General features: G+C 39.8%; 1 pseudogene; it reads left to right on the top strand.

Moving 5' to 3' along the window:
• The first annotated feature begins 1,578 nt into the window (after window positions 1-1,578).
• LOC135655572 (probable protein phosphatase 2C 59) lies at window positions 1,579-6,253 on the top strand (annotated as a pseudogene).
• The last annotated feature ends 3,637 nt before the right edge of the window (window positions 6,254-9,890 follow it).

The raw sequence follows: 9,890 nt of genomic DNA, 5'->3' as shown, positions 1-9,890 counted from the left end.
CTCCTGTCGTGGTCAAGTGCACGGGGTCGGAAGTCGTTGCCTGATAGTGGATGACGTCAGCGCGTGTCGAGTCAGCGTTATTGCCTTCCTCATTGGGCAGAGTGGCGCCCAGGTGGGGCAGTCGTCGTGACACGTCATGTCGCCATTATTACCCCTATCATCATGGATAATGTCTTACTGAGGTTTTCATATGATATCTCAAATGGTAATTTTAAATGTAATTACTATTTATCATTTTCATAAAAATATATGAAGAATGATATTTTTTTCACTTTATTTTAATACAATAAATATGAAATATATATAGTTTCATGGTCAGAGTTTATGAATATGGTAATCGGTCCTTAAAGAAGAAAGTTGTGTCGATAGAAGACGCAGAGGATGACAAGAACATGTGTATATATATACATACAAGCACGGTGGTGGGACGCGGAAACTTAAATAAGAAAGCCGTAAGGGAGGTGCCGCGGGCGAGCGAACCACCACCGCTTACTTAGCATATAAATCAATATATACACATATTGATTTTAAAAAAAGAAACTTCTCATTTTTCAGATTTTTAATAGCGCTTAATTTTTTGCTTAATCCTTGAAATATCCAATTATCTACCCTTTTTTTTTTTTTCTTTTTTTCCTTTTTCTGTGGACTAGTTGGATGAATCGATCCAATTATAGTATTTTCAGTAATACTAAGAAACAATCGTCAATGCAATAAAAAATATAGTTATAATATTTTATATTATGAAAAATACTATAACATAAAATAAAAATACTGTAAAAAATAATATTTTCAAAATAATTATATTTATAAATATATTATATTATATTATTTTTTGGGTATTACTAAAATACTATAACATCGTATTAAAAATATTGTAATCGGTATTAGGTTAAAAAAAAAATTGATGTCGGAAAATTTCTGAAAACGTGAGACTCTTTTATGGAGAAAAAAAAAAAAGAGAGAATTCCCTCACATTCATATGCATTAAATTGCTGTTCGAGGGGCAAATGACAATCGACTTACAGAGATTGACCGAGTCAATAAATATGAAAATTGTTGTGTTTATATATAATACCACCAAATTAATGCAACAGGGAATTTGCATCGCATTCATCCTCACTAAAAATTGGTGGATTGAGGCGTTGACTTGCCAACTGCCTGAGTCATTTCGATCCTCGCCACAGCTTCCGATCGAAGTCAACGACGTGCTCGTCTTCCCCACATGGATTTCATCGGTAATCCCCCAGAAAAAAAGCTCTATCATGTTAATATACTATGCTCGAGAAAATGTCGGTGTTCATCACGTTAATTCCATCGGGAATTAAGCTGCATTATATTATGCTTCCTCCCGATATATATATATATATCTCATAAGAAATGGAATAATCATGCATCGAAAAGAACACCCAAACAAGCGACAAGTATAACGATGGCATGCGGTTACGTGATGGCAACCACTTAAGCAATGCAAGCACGCAAAGGAAAGATAGAAGTGACCTCTCACACACAAATGTATGATTTATTACAACCATTTTTTGTCCTTTTAAGTTTTGATTGTTATTATAGCATTGTTATGTATGCTCATATATTGCTAATTAGATCTTCGATTTAGTCAATTAAACTTAATTAATTATACTTTAACGCTCAATTAAAGTTATTTTTCTTGAGACATGTGTATTTATTTATCTATTTATTTTCGGTACCAAATGGAGACCTAAGCATATCCATTCATACATTTTAACTTCTACTCAAAACCCACCGCCTACCCCCCACCATTAATCCGTTGTTTCCTCCCTCGACGTTTCTTCCCCGTTGCCAGCGATCGAAACCAGTGCTCGGCGTCTCCTCTCTCTCTCTCTCTCTGTCTCTCGGTGAAGGATCTCTTCATCTGCCCTCTTTTCTTTTTGGAGTTCGAGATTGCTTCCGTTGATCGACGTGGTAAACGTTTGTGGGGGGGAGGGGGTATCGGATGTCGATTGCAGGGGGTGAATTTGGTCGCGGTGGGGATCGACGGCTGATTCGAGTGTGAGGAAATCGGGCATGGGTTTCTTTCCAGGCTGATTGGATCGGCCTTCTTGTTTCGGTGGTTTCGGTGGGATCTTCCCTCACTTTGATCTTTGTTTGGGGGGCGAATATTTCGGAGGGAAGATGGGGTATTTGAACTCCATCAGTGGGCTTCAAGCAGACGGTGCTCCGGTCAGCGGGGGAGGACTCAGGTCTCGTTCGTTTATTCCTTGTGAAGTCGTATTAAGGCTTACGATATTCTTTTCTAGATTTGTTTATGTTTCGTATCTCGTGCGATTTTCGAGCTGATCTTATGCTAGCATTCGCTTCATATATTTTGAGTTCTAATTCGAAGACAAACTAGCTAGTTATTGGAAGAGATTTATTTATTTATTTATTTTTTATGTATAAACAGTCGTTTATTCCTTAATAATTCAATATAAGTTAGATCCTTAATAATTGACAAACAAGTTATGAGATGGTTCGTCAGATATGGATGTGTGAACTTACATGGGAAACATGGTTCTTTTACGCTGAATAAACTCATAGAACTGCTTCCTATCTGTTAATTGTGGTTCTTGAATCTGCAGTTGAATATGTTGCCTAAAGTAGGCTGTAAAGAAACATCCTACTCTTGCGTGTCAATCTAACATTAAAACTCATGCTTATTTCTTTCAAGACAGTCAAGATGGGAAGTTTGGTTATGGGTATGCAAGCTGTCCGGGGAAAAGATCTTCGATGGAAGACTTCTATGAGACGCGAATTGACAGCGTTGATGGAGAAATTGTTGGCTTGTTTGGGGTCTTTGATGGTAAAATTTCTGCAGTATTTTGTTGTCTTTGTTATGTTTAGAATGTCTTATCTTTTTTTTTTTTTGTATTTGCAAATTTTTGGTAAAACTGACATAGAAAACCCATTCATTAACTTGCTTCTTTCAATCCTTTTCTAGGGTAAATTTCTCTCGTGGAGAGTTGCTTATACATTCAATATCCTAACGTTAGACTTTGATGCTTTGATGAGTGGTTATGTAGGTCATGGCGGTGCCCAAGTAGCAGAGTATGTTAAACAAAACCTCTTCAGCAACTTACTCAGGCATCCAAAGTTCATTACCGATACAAAATCAGCTATAGGTGGTGCTGATTTGCATTTTGTACTATGAAAGAGCTTTTAGAGAACAATAATATTTGGCTTATGAAATTCATCTGTGCTGTTACCTTCAGCTGATGCATACAACCACACGGACGCAGAATTTTTGAAATCTGAGAACAGCCAGAACCGAGAGGCGGGTTCAACTGCATCAACAGCTGTCCTTGTTGGTGATCGTTTGCTCGTTGCAAATGTTGGGGACTCTAGAGCTGTCATATGTAGAGGAGGAGATGGTAGGCCCCTCATCCTTAAATCAGTTCTCTTATCATCAATTATGTGTAACGGATTTCTGTACTTAATCTAGAACTAAACCGGCTCAATTTAGATGGAGTTTACTGCATTTTTTTTTACTAACTGTATTCTGACAACCCAACCTATTTAAGAGCAATATTTAGAATGTGACACCAGTGACATCTAGGTTCTTAGGATATATGTAGGTTCTAGACCAACAAAGTTTTTTGGCCTTCTCTTGATCCTGCCAAATGCTATAGTAGCTCTGTGTGTCTCTGGTGTACTGAACACATTGAAACAAATAATCATATAGTTTCAGATTCTTCAAAAATATAGTAATATAAAAAAGTATAGACAGGAAGGAGAAAGAGAACATATTCCTGTTTGGATTCACAGAATTTAAGCCTGAAATTGGAGAATTGAACCTGCGAAAAAATCTTCAGAAATGGCTGAAACTGCACACTTATGGTGATAAATGAGGATTTAAATTGTTGATGATGGATGAGGTGCTAAAGTTCATTACGCTCTCGTATTGCATGTACTCTTTTTGAAATGAGATTTGAAGATTAATAGTTTACTAGCAAGTTAAACAGGATTGGAAACTTAATATTAAGTTATCCAATTTTTACACAGCATTATTTAAAGAATAATAATCACTTTTTTATGCTACTTCTATAAGCCATTGCACTTAATGTCTTTATGACTTATCGATGCTACAGTGGTTTCATAGCTACATACTTTTGGTGAAATTGTATACTAATAGTTTAGTCATGTTATCTTGTCTTTAATGTATGATCTAAGAACTATTTTTTGTTCATCGCTTGAGTGTTGTTCCTTGATGAAACTTTCCATTTAGCGCTGTACATAGTAGGTTTTGGTACCACTTTAGATGTATGACATGTCTTGGAATCTACAAATGGGATTTTTATTGGTGTGATTTATTATTCTACGGTCTTTTATCCTCCAGTCCACATTTTGTTGGTTATATTTCTTGCATTCTGGAATTGACCCTTGTCAAAACCATCTAATCGTAGACTTCGACGATCGGGAGTTTAACTATTCACGCCAATGACAAAACAGGATGACAATGGAAGTTGATGTTTCCTTAATCCTGAAGCTTGTCATAAGCATATTTCTCCATTATTTGTTTTGTTCAGTGTTAAAGAATATATTTTTTATATGGAACTTTAGGTAGATATTATTGTGTCTCCATTATTTTTTCTTGCCAAATTTACATATTTTTTATCAAAAATCATCCCTCATGTATGTAGAGCTTGGTATTTAACATTTTACATATTTCCATAATCATTATCCGTGATCTACCATTTGCTTTTGTTTGGATGTTTGCTTGCCCATTTGTTCATCTCATGGTTCAATTACTATATGTGGTCATCTTTAGTTTGAGATTATTGCCTTCTAACTAGATTCAAATTTCTGATTGATTTATGAATGGCAATAAACAGTACTGTGTGGTGCTGTTGACATACTTGTTGTCATTGAATCCTGTTGTTTATGTTTGTTCTTATGCCCGTTGAGGTTGTTCTGTATTCTTTATAAGATATCCATGCAATCTCTTCTCATTTCAATTGATTGGGTCGAAAAATCAATCTAGAATTTGTTGCATCACTCGATCCAGTTATCTTGAAAATTGTAACTAATAAAGACTTTTTATTTAGCATATTAAAAGCTGCTTGTGGTTCTAATTTTCGTTGTTTTTTTTTTCCCACTTTTTCTTTGTTAAATCGAGTTTGGCATCTCAACTTGTGCTCAATTAATACAAAAGTTTATGTATTCTATGAACCTCTTGATACAAACATCTGATTCTTGGTTTTTCAGTGGCATCAGTTGCAACAAGTCCTTTTCTGAGGCAAACAGTTGTGCCAATTTCTTGTAGAGCACCCATTTTACTTGCAAGTTCTGTTTCTTGGTTCTTACAATATATTGCAAAAGCAATTTTCTGATCATGATAGAGTAGTTGACCAAACGAACTTCTGGGTGCTTCATAATTTAGAGAAAAAAGTCTTTTGTTCCCCATATGGTAAGTTTTGCTTCTAGTTTGTGCAGTAGATTGCAACGGCAATTCTTCTGATTGCTTGGTAATTTAGAGAAAGAAACCTTTTGTCCCTCGTGCATCATGGTCAAAAGCCAGTTCTTGGTACTTTGAACAACAGAGACCTGGCAAATCAACCTGTTGTGGTACTTGGTTGATGTGAGCTCTCATAATTAAACCAATCACTCTATTTTGATGGTGATAATATGGAGATGATTTTCTCTGGATGTGCTTGAAGGTTCTGTTTTTAACAAATTCAGTATCTGAAATAGAATACAATCACCAGAATCTTGTATTGAATTATTGATTGAGCCTCTTAAAAGTTTAGTTCTTTACTAGGAACTCGGCTCACGCTATTTTTTGTAACTTTTGCAGCTATAGCTGTCTCAAGGGATCACAAGCCTGACCAAACAGATGAGAGAGCAAAGGATTGAGGATGCTGGGGGCTTTGTAATGTGGGCTGGTACTTGATCTCCTCCATCATTTTTTATCAGTTTAGATCATTTCGTTATATAAATACTGATCAACTGTAACTGCAGGGACATGGCGTGTCGGTGGTGTTCTTGCCGTTTCTCGTGCATTTGGTGATAGGCACCTGAAACAGTTTGTTGTCGCAGATCCAGAAATTCATGTTTGATCTCTGACCTATCACTTTATTCCTACAATGTTATTGTCTTCAAGACTCGAGACATATCATCATCTGACAGTAATGCCTTTGACTGCTTCGACTACTGTTGAATGCAGGTGGAAGCGGTTGATGGATCTCTCGAATTCCTCATCCTTGCAAGTGACTGATTGTGGGATGTTGTCACGAACGAATGAGGTATACTTTAAAAGAAGAAAATAACAAAAAACAAAAAAAAAAGTAGGTACCTGAAATATCATCTCCGAAGATTGAACCCTTTCTTTTTCATTTGGTTCCAAATTCAGGAGGCGGTGGTAGCTATTGTCAAACCCCTACAAGATCCAGAACAAGCAGCAAAGAAACTGTTACAGGAGGCCTATCAAAGGGGTAGTTCTGACAACATCACTTGGTGTCGTGGTACAGTTTCTTGGCTAGCCTTGATAACACAACCGAGCAGCAATAGGTACAAATTGTCTGCTTGATCTTTGTTATCGCTTTGTTATCTGTAATGGTTTAGTGGAGTCTGTATCATGCTGTTTTCACTTTTGTTAGAATAATCAATAAGATTGTTTGGTTAGAGTGCCTAAATTTCTTCCTGAATAGTCGTTTATATATACATACCATTTTTACCATTTGGAATTTACTCCTGCAATTAAAGTAGCTCAAGTTTGGTAATTTAAGCCTCAAGGAACAATTTTGATATGCCCCCTATGAAAGCAAAATGAGACCCATGAAAGAAGGTCTCTTATTGAGTTTGTATTATAAATGTTGGCAGGAAGATTAGTTTCACATGGATACAGAATTGAAGTGTCTAATGATACATAGTGGAGTTTGATTGTGATAGTTTCCATGGTAACTTTGACCATTTTGACGTAGATTCAAAGGTAAAGCCGTATAACCATTCTTCGTGATTGATCCATCAAAGGGTCATGCCCATGTCTTATCTAGCGTGGCAGATGCGCGGATGTGTTTGAATAGAATAGAATAGAATAGAATCTAACCTATTAATTTGTTGTTTGCGCCCATTAACAAAAATTATAGGTCCCATGGCATCCAAGAAGGATAGGAACATCGAAGTTACTTTTTATTAACCCTACACAGTTTGCCTCGTGCAAAAGAGTCTACCTTAGCCTTCATATTCTCCTCGTCTGTTGTCGACACAACCTTTCTTGACTCGGACACAAAAAAAAGGAAGAGAAAAATAAACCAAAAGAAGGCTAATGGAGTTGGGGACAACGACCGATGGAATGAACAAGTTGATCGAGTATGGTGCCTCTCTCTCTCTCTCTCTCTCTCTCTCCACACTAACCGGTTATTTAATGCTTTGTTGTCGTCCGCAGCCCACTGCCGACGACGCTTTCAGCAGAGCAGCGAGAACAGAAAAAAGGAGACGAAAAGTTGGTTCACCGGGGAAATGGAGGAGGGTGCCGAAAGCGGCGTTAAGACGTGGATCCTGGCATTTCTCTTTTGTCGAGGACAGCCGTAGAGATGCCACAACGTCGAAGCTGCTGCCTCGCTCCTCCAATTTACTCCTTCGCCCTTCCCTCTCCCTCCAAATTTGCTGCTCAGCTTCTTCTCCTCTTCTCCTCCACCACAAGGATTCCTCTCCGAGCCGACCACCTTGTGAGGTGTGCTTCTCTTTGCTCCTCTCAAGGGAATCCTGTGGCCTCCACTGCCTTCGTCTTCAGTTCTTGATCTCCGCAGCCATGGGCTCCGAGGCGGTCGTCGTCGTCGTAGGTGAATTGCCTCTGCTTCCGCCCATAAAGACTGCGCCGACGCGGGACAAGCCCGTGGAAGGCCGTCCCGATGCTGCCGAAACCGAAGAGGAAGAGTGCGTCACACCAAAAGGCGGAAGAGACCGTTCTCAAGCCCGTCCTTGTTTGTACGCCGGCGAAGAGAAAGCCGAAGCCGGCGAAGAGGGTACCGCCGGCTCCTTCCATGGAATTCCACGCCGTTACTCCCGATCTTACCTCGGTCTTCCTTCCTCTCCCTCCCAAGAAGAGAATTCGTGTAGTTTGATCTGAAGTTTCTTCACCAATCTCCTGTAACTCCTTCTGTTCCCCTTCTGTTTTCCCGTGTGCCTGGTAAAAGATTTTATTTCCTTTTATTGTTTTCTTTTCTTCCTTAGACGAAACAAAGACCATCAAGCACTTTGTGTAACATGAGGAGAACTGTCCTCCACATCATGCTGCAATGTGTACATATATCGGACAGTTCTCTTGGGTTCTTGCTTTTAGTCGTTCTGCAATCTAACACCGTCGAGGAACCCAAATTACTTACTGTGTCTTGGGATGCAAACTTGTGGAATTCCCTCATAATAGTTGTTACGGTCCATCAGTGTCTGTGCAGAGACAGATGGGAAGTTAAGGTATATCACATGATTCTAGATCAGACAGTACCTCACAACCCTTCTAAATTTCTGCATCTTGTTAAGAATCCAGCAGGTAGAAGGAAGAGATTCCTGTAGAAAGGGCACCATAATTTTAACTTTTATGGCCTAGGAAGACACACCTTACGAAGATTGCAGGCTAACGAATCACCAATATTTGTTTCTTTAGGGTGCCAAATGAGAACGAATAGTGTCCAATAGCTGGTCCTGTTTCTGCAATGTTTCTTTCGTTTCCTCTGCAGAAATCAACCTAATGTGGGTGAGAGCTGGGTACAGTTTGAGATCCAAGTTATTAATTCATGTGTACAGTAAGTAAATGTAGGAGATGGCAGAACATATGGAGCTGGTATCATAATGTGATGGAGGGAGTGACCACATGGATGGCAATTAAAAGCTGCAATCTTAGCAAGTGACATAGTGTCACGGCCTTAGCTGGAATTGCCTAAGGCGTGAGGCATCCTTGCGGCCAAAGACGCGAACTTAGCTTGCGTTGTCTAAGTCGCGGGTCACCTTTGCGGCAAAGACGCGAACTTAGCTTGCATTGCCTAAGTCGCGCTTCGCCCTTGCGATATTGCTCCGCGAGGATCAGCCCACTTGTAACCTCTCGCAAGTCCCGAAGGACCTGTAAAAGAATAAAGTTGATTAGTTCGAAAGAACGAGCGGCGGACAAGTCCCGACATCTCGCGAAAAGGGGAAGCTTTACAAGCAATTCAGCGAGCACCTTGCGTGCACAAGAGAAAAGAGGGAGAGGGGGAAAACAAGGGCTTTAGAAGGTTGAACGAACAGCTGCAAGCCCACAAACAACCACTCACCTGGTCCCGGGCGCGACAACAAGTTCCCATCAAGGCAACTTGCGAACTTGCGAACTTGCGAAAGAGTGTTCAACGCCCGGTATATATCCGAAGCCCCATCCAGCCCTGTGCCACCCGGGGGGTTCAAAGGGGCTGAGATGGCTGACGTTTTGGTGAGCATAGGCAGATTCCAGAAATCAGCCCGCGGCACGCGAAAACGGAGCTGTTTTAGGCTGTTTTGCTCGTTTCGGTGAGCGATCGCTTTGTAACGCTGCAGCTTGTTCGAACTTACATTTTTACAAGCAAAATAACCCAAAACTAAGAGAAAACATGCTGTCAAACAGCTGTACATGTAGGTGTGAGCGACGAACGGTTCGTTGAACGGAGTTGTTGCGAGTGCGCGACGATCGTTCGTGACATTCTCCCCCACTTAAACTGTCGACGCCCTCGTCGACGCTTGTTGGTAGTTGTTGATGATTTCTTCTTCATGTCGCAAGGCGTCTTCAGGCTCCCAACTGGCTTTTGTTCGGGGAAGCTTTCACCACTTCACCAAGTACTTTATCTGCTTAGCTCCGTTGGGTAGCTTTATCTTGCGGTCCGCCAGAATGGTTTCAACTCACTTCTCGTAGGAGGTTGTGATGGGAGGTAGCCGAG

The sequence above is a fragment of the Musa acuminata genome, unplaced genomic scaffold, assembly GCF_036884655.1.
Source record: "Musa acuminata AAA Group cultivar baxijiao unplaced genomic scaffold, Cavendish_Baxijiao_AAA HiC_scaffold_113, whole genome shotgun sequence".
Taxonomy (NCBI): domain Eukaryota; kingdom Viridiplantae; phylum Streptophyta; class Magnoliopsida; order Zingiberales; family Musaceae; genus Musa; species Musa acuminata.
The sequence above is the reverse complement of the archived record's forward strand: the minus strand, read 5'-3'. Positions and strand labels throughout refer to the sequence as shown.